General features: G+C 39.3%; 1 long non-coding RNA gene across 1 annotated transcript; it reads right to left on the reverse strand.

The window, feature by feature from the left end:
• Window positions 1-12,027: 12,027 nt before the first annotated feature.
• On the reverse strand, window positions 12,028-12,731 carry LOC119232700 (uncharacterized). Its single transcript, XR_005122179.2, has 3 exons — window positions 12,620-12,731; window positions 12,480-12,525; window positions 12,028-12,368 (listed from the first exon to the last, which is right to left on the reverse strand). It is a non-coding gene; the product is annotated as an uncharacterized LOC119232700 (long non-coding RNA).
• Between the last annotated feature and the right edge of the window lie 282 nt (window positions 12,732-13,013).

The raw sequence follows: 13,013 nt of genomic DNA on the forward strand, positions 1-13,013 counted from the left end.
CATGTCTAAAGTGGAAAAAGTCACTAAATGGCCAGAGTCCAGGTCCCTGTCTATATTCTCACAGGGTCACTAAGCAGACTTATCTGGCAAACCAGTCAGAGCATTAGCACCGGGAATTGGCTCCTGAGGGACTGGCTTGCAGATTATTAATCCAAAAATAACCCAAAGAAGCAGAAGGACTGAGTGAGAGATTTGTGCATATATAAACCAGTGCTCCAGTAGCTCTACCTGAAAGGGAAGGTGAAAGATGCCTGTGGGAGTGCCTGGTAGACAGAAACCTGACAGGGAAGGGGCTGTGGCCAGCAGCTCCCCTGGAGGCCACTTTCAGCAGAGGGAAATAAAGGTAGAAAAAGCTGGCATTGTTAGCCTCAGACCTTCTCTGGGAGTCATCCATGGCAATAAAGTGGGTTCTTGGAACAGAATCAGAATGTCCTGTGGTGCTGCTAAAATGTGGTTTCCTGAGCTCTGGCTTGGACTAGATATCTTCTTTTGAACAAGTTCCACAAGTCAATCATTAGTGCTTAAGGTTCTGAAACTCTTGTTCTGTAGTTGCAGATAAAGGAAATAACCTAAGAGATAACTGGCAAGATAAGGACCGAATCTACTAGTTTCTTGAGGAAAGAGAACAGAGGTTGCCTTTCTCAGCAGAACCTCACTAGATCAGCTCTGTAAAGTACTGGGACAGACGCTGTGTTCTCTGGGGCCACAGACCATCAAGGAGTGCTGTCCTCTTGCCTTCTGTGAGAAAAGAACCTTTTCACTGTTCGGATCCAGTAGCAAAATAAATCTCATTCTCCCTTCAGCTGCATGGAAACTGAGATTTTTCTCAGGTTAGCCTGGCCCCTCATTGATTTACGTCCAAGAGGCATTAATACATACAGTTTAGCAGCTGGCCTTGGATTTTAACCACGTTTCCTCCCAGCAATCAAAACACTGCTTGTCAGCATCTTTATAATCTCCTGTTTCCATTCAGACAGGCATGAGACTCTTTTCTCTACCTGTCACTTAGTAATCGTGGACAGGCTGAGTGACAATCACGCCAGTCCCTAACCCTTCCTATTCTGACAAGCTTTCATAATCATTCCCCCTTGCTTCACACTCCTGCTAAAAGGTGAATACATGTTGACACATCACTTTTTTTTTTTTTCCTTCGGAACACTCTAGCAGCTGTCAGGATGAACTTGTATTTCCTGCTTGTTTTACTCATTCTGTTATAAAGCCCAGGAGAGCCCCTGCTTTCTGTATTTCAGGCAACCCCCACACTTGGCATTTTCTTGTTTCTTTCTAATACTGGTAATCTGGTCACTGAAAGTGCTTATACATTTATTGTAATTGAGGATTAACCGAGAGATATTTAGTGACTCCTTTATTGTTTAAAGAAAGACACAGCCAGCCAAGTCATAACCAACCTGTTGAAGATTTCATATAGTTCCTGTTCTGTGTTCATGCTAAACTGACTCTTCATTGTTACTGTTATTTGAGCAATGCATGCTTATAGGACAGTGAACAACTAGCTTCCTATTAATGAGGACTTCCTACCAAGAAAGAATTTAGAATTACAGAAGAAACAGATGAATATATGTATATATATATATATATATATATATATATATAAAAGATTATTTATATATACAAGAACCAGGGTACAGGCCAGAGTTTTGGGGGGTGAGAGGATTCACAAGAGACAGAGTGGGGAACAGAACAGGCAGATCCATGGAAATACACTGCTGAGGGGAGCAATGGGTGAGTCAGGAGAGGTCTGCTGCACCATGTGGGTCACCTCCCTGGCCGGGGATCGAACTTGTATTGTAGTGGCTGCAGTGAGCTTCATAAGTTGTATCTTAACCCCTTGAGCCACCAGGGAGGCCCCTGAATATATATATTATTTAGCATCAGGAGATGCCTAAAATGATACTCTAACTAGCAGGGATTTAGAAGCCTCTAAATATTAAACTAGAATTAACTTTAACCTATGCTAAGGATTAAAACTAGCTTCCTAAAAATAAGAATTCAATTCCATTATTCAAATTAAAATTTGTACAGAAAAGAGTAGTGGAGAGAACAGGGGAGAGCAAGAACACAGAAAGGAAGAGGAAAGAAAGAGGTCAGACTGTCCTAGAAAGAATGTTTACATGGACACGGATTTGAGCCCTGGCCAATCTGTTTTCTTCTTGCATAACACTGAGTGAACACATCGACAACATTGCTGAGCTGTTGGCTTTCTTATTCTTCAAATATACTTGGTAATTCCTGTAGGATCAATCAAAGTTGATGACAGAAAATGGAAATAGAAACTACTTTATATAAGTTAAATAGGAGAGTAATTTATTGGTGAATTATCGGATAACTCTCAGAAGCCTTAAGATAATAGGCAAAAAATGAGCAGAGATCAAGGAAAGGCACATGCCACTATAATCCTACCATATTGTCTTTTGCAAGTAGTGGATGGTTGTGAATGCCAATTCTCTGCCAAAGCCAGGGCAAGCAACCCTGCACCTATGAGTCGTTCCCTCAGGATTCACATGTAAGCAGGTGGACAAACCTAGTTACAGTGTCTTCTAAGGAACCAGGGGAAGCTGTACCTGACAATCCAGCCCCTAGACTTTCCTAGAGAGAAATAAGCCCTGCTTCCCTCCTCTGTTTTCAGTCCTCCAGACTAAGAAAATCTAGACAATGAGAGGAGTGATAATATAAATTTTTATTATGGTACATCACAAATTATTAAATATAAAACAGTATTAAAAATTACTTTGGTGAAAGTACCTGATATCCAATATATGTTCAATAAGCATATTTTGCCTGAGTTCTTTTCCTAGTCACCATTCACATTTTCATATATAGAATAAAGAGTGGTATTTGTATGTTAACTATTAGAATATTGAGCTAAAATTAGAGTTTCAGGCTTGCATCACATGGTAAATTGATGACAACTAGGCAAGAACTCCAGTTTCTGAACATTGACCTTGTAAGGAGAGGAAGAAAGAAAAAAATATTGTGTTCCTCCCATGCAAATACAGTGCGAAGGGAGTGAACTGTTTGATTCAGATTACTACTTTTTTTTTTTTTTTTTTTTTTTTTTCAGATTACTTCTTTTTTAAATTTCAGTCTTTACCCCCAATGTTTACTCAGCCGAGTCCCCTATTTCTTATAATGACTTGTGTAACAGAACAGCAGGAAGAGAAGGTGGGGTGATATTCAGACATGTGTCACTAACTGTTGAAAGACCTACAGTTTTGGTTCATAGGTGTACTTGTAAATCTCCATATTCCATCTGTTACCTTAATTCCCTTAGGTATTTGGAGATAAATGATAAAATTCAGCTCAACCTACTCTTCTTGAAGAATACTTTTTTTTAAAAGATTTATTTATTTATTTATACAAGCACCGGGTACAGTCAGAAGTGCTGGAGGGTGAGAGAATTCACCAGAGCCAGAGCAGGGAACAGAACAGGCAGACAGATGAAATACACTGCTGAGGGAGCAGCGGGCAAGACAGGAGAGGTCTGTTGCGCCATGTGGGACCCTTGCTGGTGGCCGGGGATTTGACTGGTGCTGCAGAGGCTACGGGCAGCTTCTCAGCCTAGCATTCAATCGCTGCACCACCGGGGAGGCCCTGAAGAATACTTTTACTCTTTGCTGATACTTAAAATGTCCAAGTAACTTAAAGACAAAGCATGAGAGCAAGAAAGAGAAGGGGGAATTACTTAAGTTATTCATCCCCATCATTGTTTAATTATACAACCATTCATATAAATAAGTGCCTGTAATTTTTGTACTTTAATAGAACATTGCCCTAAATTAATGTTACGTTATTGTGCCCATTTCAGCTATGCAGGAACAATATATTCAACTCTTTATATATATATATATATATATATATTCAATATATATATTCAATCTTAATGCATATGTTAAACCATGTTTCCTTCTGAAAACTGCAATGTATCATTCTATTCTTTCAGACTAATAGGCACTGAGCAGCAGTCAGCAGCTCCTTGTGGGGCATCTCTTCTACTCTTTGCAATGAGGGACCCATCACTGTACTATGTCTTTCCTGCTCTTTGTTTTCTCTGGTGCCTACTCCACCAGGTTTTTCCAGGGGCAGCTGCTAATGCCCCAAGACTGTTATGCCTCCTCGGTCACCTTCTGTTCCAAGGGACATCATATTCTCTCAGTAGATGCCATTGTTCCCCATGTTCTCATGAGCATAGTATTCCAGCTGCCCCAGTGCCAAAAGCACATAGAAAAGGAATCTGTTTCTTTTAGTTTTATTTTGTTTAAAGGATACCAAGGACATGTTCCTTGTGCTCCAGTGTTGTATCACTCTATTTAAACATATCTCCCTTACTTTATGAATGGCAAACACCCCTAAGGAGATTGCATCCAGAGACTTCAACTCAATGAATTTAAATTTCACTTTTCCAAATTTTTACCTCCTCAGCAATTTCTACCTTCTCTCGTGTACATGAAACACACCATTACTAATATAATAGTCCTTCCTAATTGAATCCTTGACCCCCTCATGAGAATAAGCATGTATAGAGACACTGGAGTTCCAGGGGTGGCCATGGTTTACACATAAACCAGAACCCCATTATTCCTATGCTATATAGTTCAAAAAATAAGCATCCAGTCAACCCGTTTCATTATAACTTTGCTTAGGGCTTTTATGATTGGTTGTTTTAGTTTATATTCCATTACAGCTTTTTGTGAAAAAAAAAAAAAAAACAATTGCTTCATTATTTGGAAGAGGCCTTTAAGCAGTGTTGTTCAGTAGAACTTTCTGTAGTGATGATGAAAATGTTCTTTATTTCTGTTGTTCAAAATAGTAGCCACTGGCCATACATTACCATTGGGCATTTGATGATGACCAGTCTAAGTAAGGAATTCATGTTTTAATTCTGCTCAATTTGAGTAAAATTAAAGGTGGAAGGGGGTCAAAAGGTACAAAATTCCAGTTACAAGTGATGAGGTCATAATGTACAGCATGATGACTATAGTTTTGCATATTTGAAAGTTGCTGAGAGAATAATAAAAGTTCCCATCCCAAGAAAAAAAATATTACAACTGTATATGGTGATATATGCTAACCAGACTTATTGCAGTCATCTCTCGATATATAAAATCATGGTATACACCTGAAACGAATATAATTTGCCATTTATACTGCAATAAAAATAAAGAACTTTAAATTGCTTAATTAACTACACAGAGTTTGGTATCTACCATATGGAGGAAAAATGCAGTCAAACAAAATATTAACAGCAGAACTTTCTTCTCAGTTCCATTAGGTGTAGGTTGTACATTTTGAAAATATATAGCTATAGAAGCAACTGTAAAGGATAAAAGAAACTTTAATTTAGGAAAGACCCTGACACCATTAAATTACAAATAAAAGCAGGAAAGAAAAGAAGTAGTAAAGAATAGTAAAGATTTCCAAAAAAAGACTGTCAACAACCCCTAATTCAAACCACACATTGTCACTAAAGCCAAAGCAGTGACTATTTCGGTTTAATGTCACTGTGCAACGAATGAAACAATTAAGAGAAAGTGTTTCCAGAAGTAAAATAATTTGGTCTTGAAGTTGTAATGGGTAGAAGTAATTGCCTTGGCTGGCAGGCATCTATCTAATTTCCTGATCTTAATGTCTTAAATACAAGGCATGCAAGCACTAAAGCCAATTTTAAATAAACCTAGGTCCTCCCCCACCTTTGGGTAGCAAGCACATGTACAAGGGAGAGAAGCAGGGAAGAAAGTGGTAAGCAGAAGTGGGGGACACCCTGTGATATGAAGAGAAAGCTTGAGTACAGTCAGGAAGCACATAAACTCATAAAGGCACTGCTTATCCTCAAGCACAGGATTTTCCGTTATTCCTCAATAAACCTGATTTGCTGGAATTGTGTTAAATTCAAAGCTCCAGGTCACACCACTTCTAGATCTTGAGGAGAAGAGCCACGAGCAATTTGAAAATTGAAAACATGTTCTCTGATGTGTACCTGGGACATGAGCTTTACTTCTGATGACTGGTGATGAGCTATGCTAATTTTTCTTTTTATAAATTCTGTCATTGCAACCATAATGGCTCTGGGGTGCTGTGAGGATTAGATGCTTTTGTGCCTGAAATTCATTATGCCTTCACTAATTTTTATGTGAAAGGGAATTATAGATGCAGTGCATCGTAAAGCTTTGTATGGAGAAAGTCGGCAGTGGGAAGGAAAGAAAGGGACAGATCAGTCGAGACAGGTGGCTTTGTTTGCACTGACATTGTTCTTCTTGACTTGGTTGCATTGCTCTGAATCCTGAGGGAAAGTAAGTGTGAGCAAGAGTAGAGATGGCAGAAGTCCCAATCTCAGCCCATGTGCAAGTATTCAGAGGGTAACGATGAGAAACACTGCAGTAGATGGAATTAAAGTGGGAAGGAAGCACAATATTTAAATCCTTCAAAAATAATGATAACCCGGGGCCTCCCCGGTGGCACAACGGTTGAGCGCTGGGTTGCGAAGCTGCCTGCAGCCTCTGCAGCACCGGTTCAATCCCCGGCTGCTCCCCAGTCACCGGAGGAGGGTTCCACATGGCGTGAAGACCTCTCCTGCCGCCCACTGCTCCCCTCAGCAGTGTACTTCAGTCTGCCTGTTCTGCTCCCCACTCTGGCTCTGGTGAATTCTCTCACCATCCCGCGCTTCTGACTGTACCCAGTGCTTGTATAAATAAATAAAAATAAATCTTAAAAAAAATAATGATAACCCTTCATTTTGGGGTTACACACTACTTAAAATGTCTTTCTATCTCTGTATATTATACATTGATTTTAAATTGATTAAAAAATTTAAAGATTTATTTATTTATACAAGCTTTGGGTACAGTCAGAAGCGCAGGAGGGTGAGAGGATTTACCAGAGCCAGAGTGGGGAGCAGAACAGGCAGACTGATGAAGTACACTGCTGAGGGGAGCAGCGGGTGCTGCAGGAGAGGTCTGCATACCATGCAGGACCCTCCCCGGTGGCCGGGGATAAGGCGCTGAAGAGGCTGCGGGCAGCTTCATAGCCCAGTGCTCAACCATTGCACCACTAGGGGAGGCCCAATTAAAATTTAAAAGAGCAGGCACTTGATACACAAAATAGTAGGCAGTATGGTAGAAAACAGTTGCTTCCGAGCAAAGCAGACATGGAATTTAATACCAGATTAGAAATTAATTGTTAAATTCTTAACAGATCTACTTCAGTGTTTTTTGCTTCAGTTTACTCTGCTGTAAAAGCGGGACCAAAACATCTCTGTCAAAGACTCATTATGGACTTTCAAAGATAAAGTCAAAATAGGCACTGCACCAAAGTTTAGTTTTCTCTCTTGCTCTAATCCCTGGGCCCTCTAAGCAGATTAGGTTGTTGGAGGAAAAAGTATAATTTGTATTTCTGATCCAAATTCTTACCCTAAAGACTTGCCTTCTTGCCTACCGTGGTGAACCAACTGATGACAACTGAAAGAAAGCTGAAGGTCTTGTTTATAAATTTCTTCTTAGGTAGGGAAGTTTGGACCAGCCCTAAGAACCCAGCCCATGCTCACTGCCCCTGGGGTCCCTTCACCTCAGGAAAGCCAAAAATGTAAAGCAAGCAAAGGGCATTGCAGGCCCCAGAAATATTACTCATGTCTCTCCACACCAAAAGTATTCAAAGGACATCTTTAAACTTTCGTAAAAGCTCTTTTACGAAAAAGTGCTCCCCCAAAAGGGGACTCTAGTCCATTCTTGGAATGAAGAATACTTCTGCCCAAAACCCCACCCCTCAAAGAAAACATGAAATGCTTCACTTTCCTCCAAATGGTCTGTGTATCAGTGGCCCCTGGATTCTCTGTAGCGTCCTTAAAACTCCCAGAGTGCCTTCATAATGGCAGTGTTTGTGGACTCTGCTACACTTTTATTTATTTCAGTAATTTATTTATTTCAGTGATTTCAGGGCACTGGGGTAGGTTATCTATGTACTTCCAACAGCTCTGTAACATATAGTCATGTTGTGTCCATTTTACAAGGGAATAAAACTGATCCTTAGAGTTTAATTTACCCATCCATACTAGAGTAAATGGCATTACATCTTAACTCTAAATCTGAAGTCTACATCTATGTTCCTATTACAATGTCATTTTTAGTCTTTTCCATTATTGTATTTGACTTCTGAATATAGATTCCATAACTGATGAAATGTAAACAGTGAAGGAGGTGTGACTTCCTCAGAAAAAATTATGCAGAGATAAGTTGGGACAGTGGAATAACTGAAAAGCTTTTCACAGTCAAGGCAATCTTGAAAATATCTTTTTTTTTTTTTTTTTTTTTTTAGCTACCCTGTCCTTATTTATAAATGGACTTAATAACCTCCTCCCTACCTACCACAGAAGTTTGTTGTCTCTAGTAAGAAGTTTTGTGTGGAAACCATAAAGCCTTAAGCAATATTGGTGTTACTATTAAAATTAGGTTTTATTAAATTTTAATAACCTCAGGGGACATGGAGGAGACTACCATCATCCACAAATCATATTGAATAGAAATAAAAATTTTTTATTGCTCCATTTTCATTCATAAGAACTGTATTTTGGCCATGAGGATTGTGTACCAGCTCCCCAAAACGTGCCCTATATCACACTGTTCTCACCAATCACATAAGCTAAGTCTCATTTCCCTAGGCTCTATCATGAGGCCAATGTTACTCATTCTTGTATCAAATTCCTATAAGTATGAATGAGCTGGCCTAGCAAAACAACTAGTCTGGTATCCTGTATACGATCCTCAATAGCTATAGAGTCTTCTCCAGTCTTACTCAGGTGACCCAGGAAGTCTGGTTTTTCTTTCCATTATGTTTATATTTCTGTCTCAGGATGTTGCTGCTTCTGCCACCAGTTCTCTACAAAACCAAATTTGGAATTAAATCCCATAATGACTTGGGTTTCCTTGTGTGGTGACCCTGGGGTTATCATAGATTGAATCACTGAACCAGCAACTGTCTTGACCCAGGTTCAGGACACTACTTTTTCTTCTCTCTATCACGTTAATATACATCTGAGTAGACACCACAGGCAACTGCAGGCACCTTTCACAGGTAAAGCAGCCCCACTCCTAACATCATGAAGGTTGGTTCTGAACTGAGTTATATAGCAGAAGTTGAACTCTAAGCTGCCTTTGCCTATTTCTGGATCCAGAGTTCGGAAAGCCTGAGACTCTCCTCTTTTCACTGCCATAATTTATATTTTGTTTCCATTCCCAAGAATGATTAACTTGTTTTCTTTGAAAATTCATCAAATCCATATATAGGAATGAAACAAAGACGTTACCTGTTTTTTCTTATAGATCAGAAAGGTCATTTAAAAGCATGAACCCAGTATCCCAGATTAAAATGGCCCAAAATCATTTTTTTTTAAGATTTATTTATTAATGGATACAAGAGCTGGGGTTCAGGTCAGATATGTGGGGGGTGAGAGGACCCACCAGAGACAGAGTGGGGAGCAGAACAGGCAGATGTACTGAAACACACTGCTGAGGAGAGCAGTGGGCGAGCCAGGAGAGGTCTGCTGCGTAATGTGGGCTGCTTCCTGGTCAGGGATCGAACTCATACTACAGTGGCTGCAGATAGCTTCATAGGCTGTGTCTTTTTTTTTAGATTTATTTTTTTTTTATTTATATAATAGCTGGAGTACAGGCCAGAGTCATGGGAGGGTGAGAGGATTCACCAGAGACAGGGTGGGGAAAAGAACAGGCAGACAGACCAAAAGCTCTGCTGAAGGGAGCAGCAGGCGGGACAGGAGAGGTCTGCTGCACCATGTGGGAATCTCCCTGGCTAGCCAGGAATCAAACCTGCATTGCAGAGGCTGCGGACATCTTCACAGTGCTGTGCTTAACACGCTGCACCACCCGGGGGTGGGGGGGCATAGGTTGTGTCTTAACCCCTTGCACCACTAGGGAGGCCCAGCTTCAAAATAATTTTTAAAGTTAGATATAATTTTGAGATCTAACTAACTGGAAGCAAACTTGCTTGGGTTAAACTAAAGGCCCGAATCATTGAATATGGTCAATTTTTTTCTGTAGTTGCTCCTAAAGCACCTTCGAAGACTCCTAATGCACTCTATAAAATAATGTTCAAAACCTTAAGCTGGAAACACATCAGTTACTTCAATGATTTAAATAAATTGCTCTTTAGTTTTTCCTGTTTTACCAGTTCCTATAAATAAATAATCCAGTTAAGGATTTATTGTCTACATTTTTTTTTTTTTAGATGTATTTATTTTATTATTTATACAAGACTAGGTACAGCATGTGGGAGGGTGAGAGGATTCACCAAGACAGAGCAGGGAACAGAACAAGAAGACTCACTAAGTACATGGCTGAGGGGAGCAGCGGGCGGCAGGAGAGGGCTGCGCATCTTGTGGGACCCTCGCTGGTGGCCGGGGATCAAACTGGCACTGCAGAGGTTACGGGCAGCTTCGCAGACCAGCGCTCAACAGCTGCGCCACCAGGGGGGGCCCCTGTCAACAATTTTTATACAATTATTGTCAGCTCATTTTTTTTTTTTTTTTCCTCAGTCTCATCTGGCTATTTGGAAGAGATCTATGGGAGTCATTCACATTTTAGAATGAATTGAATTTGGTGCATTCCTTTTCCAGTGGCAGTTGCATGCTAAATATTCCCTCTCTTAGGGTGACTTCAAAGGAACTTCCTCTTGTAATAGGGAATGCAAAGCATTAATGAATGGGATGGAGGGTAAAATGGAGGACAGAGACAGTCTGATATTTCTGAGATCACCCACCTTTATCTATTCACACGTATGCACCTAAGTCAAATCTATATACCAAATACATTGGTGTTCCCATAGTTTAGAGGAATATACAGGAACTTTTTGGAATAATATTAAAAAAAACTACAGCCAGATTTATTCTGATGACTGTTTCCTATGAATATCTTAAGTTGTATCATGTGTAAAGAGTTTCCGACCCTTTGATACAGACTTTGACTCATATTCTTTTAATATTTAACCTAATGTGTGTAACAAAATTACATAAAAGTTAGCAAGTATATCTACATGGTCAGCAGTTTTTAACGTAAACCAGGGTAATAAAATATTAATCAAGATGTCAGAAAACTTTTGATCTTTGAATCAGGTTCTTTGACTATATCTATGCTTATATTTGAATTTCCTAAAAGCAAAGTAATGAAAACCATTGATGTCCTCATCCTTTTAAATTTAAGCCTTCTAAATCTAAGGAAAAAAGAACCTCCTAATCTTTGTTTTTAACTTTTTAATTTTTTTTTAAATCTCACCAGTGAGAAAAGTACCTCTTGCTTACAAATTCCATGTAAATTATAACAACTTACATCATCTTTCATGTGAGAGAAAAACACATCCACTGATGTTTTCTCTGTGTGTAATAGACAATCAAATTGGAAAGATAAATTTGGAAAGCAGCAGTATTTTAAATCACAGACTATTTGAAGGGTGTCACCCTTACAAATAAGAAATTTCAGGATCAGTGAGATTACTAGCAGTAATAAAGGAAGTAATTTCATGATTGCTGAAATGTATGCCAAGAATATGTTCAGGAATGAAAACAATTCTGACGGGACCTTCTCTAGCCCCAATATCAACAATTTCTCATGTTATTATTTTTATGAAGCACTGATATATTCATGTCTAATGCAAAATTTGAAATATTAAAGCAAAACATCCTAATTACATAAAATAATTTGACTCCAAATCATAGCTTTCAAATGCTTTAATTATAACCTCAATGGCCCATCTAATTTGGTTGTAACAGAAAACTAACTCATTGACCCTGAAGTCTGTGGCATCAAGTTCTTCCTTTCAACTCTTTTCCATACACACCCTTCTCCCTTTCTACTTCACAGTAGTGTGATTTATCATTTCTGCTTATATGACTTTTAAATAGGGAACACTACAAGATTTACTTCTTTTACAAATGTATTAAATTATCTGTCATTTCATTCTGAGGATATCACCAATTATCCCAAAACCAAACAAAATCTGCTCTGAATTAGAAAGATATTTTTATTCCATGACGTGTTGTCTAACATTAGCTCAATTGCCTGTTATCATCAGTCTCTGGAAGATGAGTTGTGTGTATATCTGTTTTTAAAGATTCTGGAGCTTCTTGGCAGCAGGATGATTATTGCAAAGTAGGGAAATACTGCATACAGATGGAGAGTCATCCCCAGTTGTGGCTAGACAGATGGCCTGGAATTCCATTCCGTGAGCTATGAGACTTGCATGGAAGCTGTTGCCTGTATAGCAGTTGCTGTTAAGGATGCAAAGCTGCTCATCAACACAACAATCATGTCAGGACATTTCTGATTGACTTCTCTCTTCTCCTTTAGTTCCTTAGAAGTAGAGTGTATCTAATGTTACCTGGAGGATCACTGATAGAGGATACTTTTATCCCTATCTCTGTACTGAATACTCAGTCTAGAATAGGGAGTTATTAAAGTTACCTTGCTATTGAAAGTGTGGTCTGTGAGCCAGGTATAATAGCCTCACCTAGGAACTCAAAAGAAGTGCAGAAACTGAGGCCCTAGCCCATACGCACTGAATAATCTCATTTTAACAAGGTCCCAAGGTGATTTCCAAATACCTTTGAAGTTTTCTATTTACTCTCCTTCACTTTACAGAAGAACAAAGTTACTTCACATGTCCAGAGTCACACAGATGACAGAGTGATTGGCAATAAAACAGGGACTAGAATTCTGTGGCAGTAGTGTGAGCACTGACTTCATAAAAGAAAAGTCTCAGTTAAAAGCAGAATTCTACACGTAGGAGCCTTTCGGTTCTAAGCATGACATGCACTTTGACCTCACTGGGATCAAGCTTCCTCTTCTCTGAAGTGGGAAGATCTTTTGAGGCATCCAGAAAGGTACAATCTGACCAATCACAAAGTAAAATCATACAAATGAGGACATCAGAGAAAGACAATGTGGGATCACAAATCCCCCCTCTGTAAGATGCTTTAGTTGCCAAAGTTTATAGAA

Source organism: Talpa occidentalis, unplaced genomic scaffold, assembly GCF_014898055.3.
Source record: "Talpa occidentalis isolate TD23 unplaced genomic scaffold, MPIMG_talOcc4v2.1 talOcc4.7, whole genome shotgun sequence".
In the NCBI taxonomy this organism is placed as follows: Eukaryota; Metazoa; Chordata; class Mammalia; order Eulipotyphla; family Talpidae; genus Talpa; species Talpa occidentalis.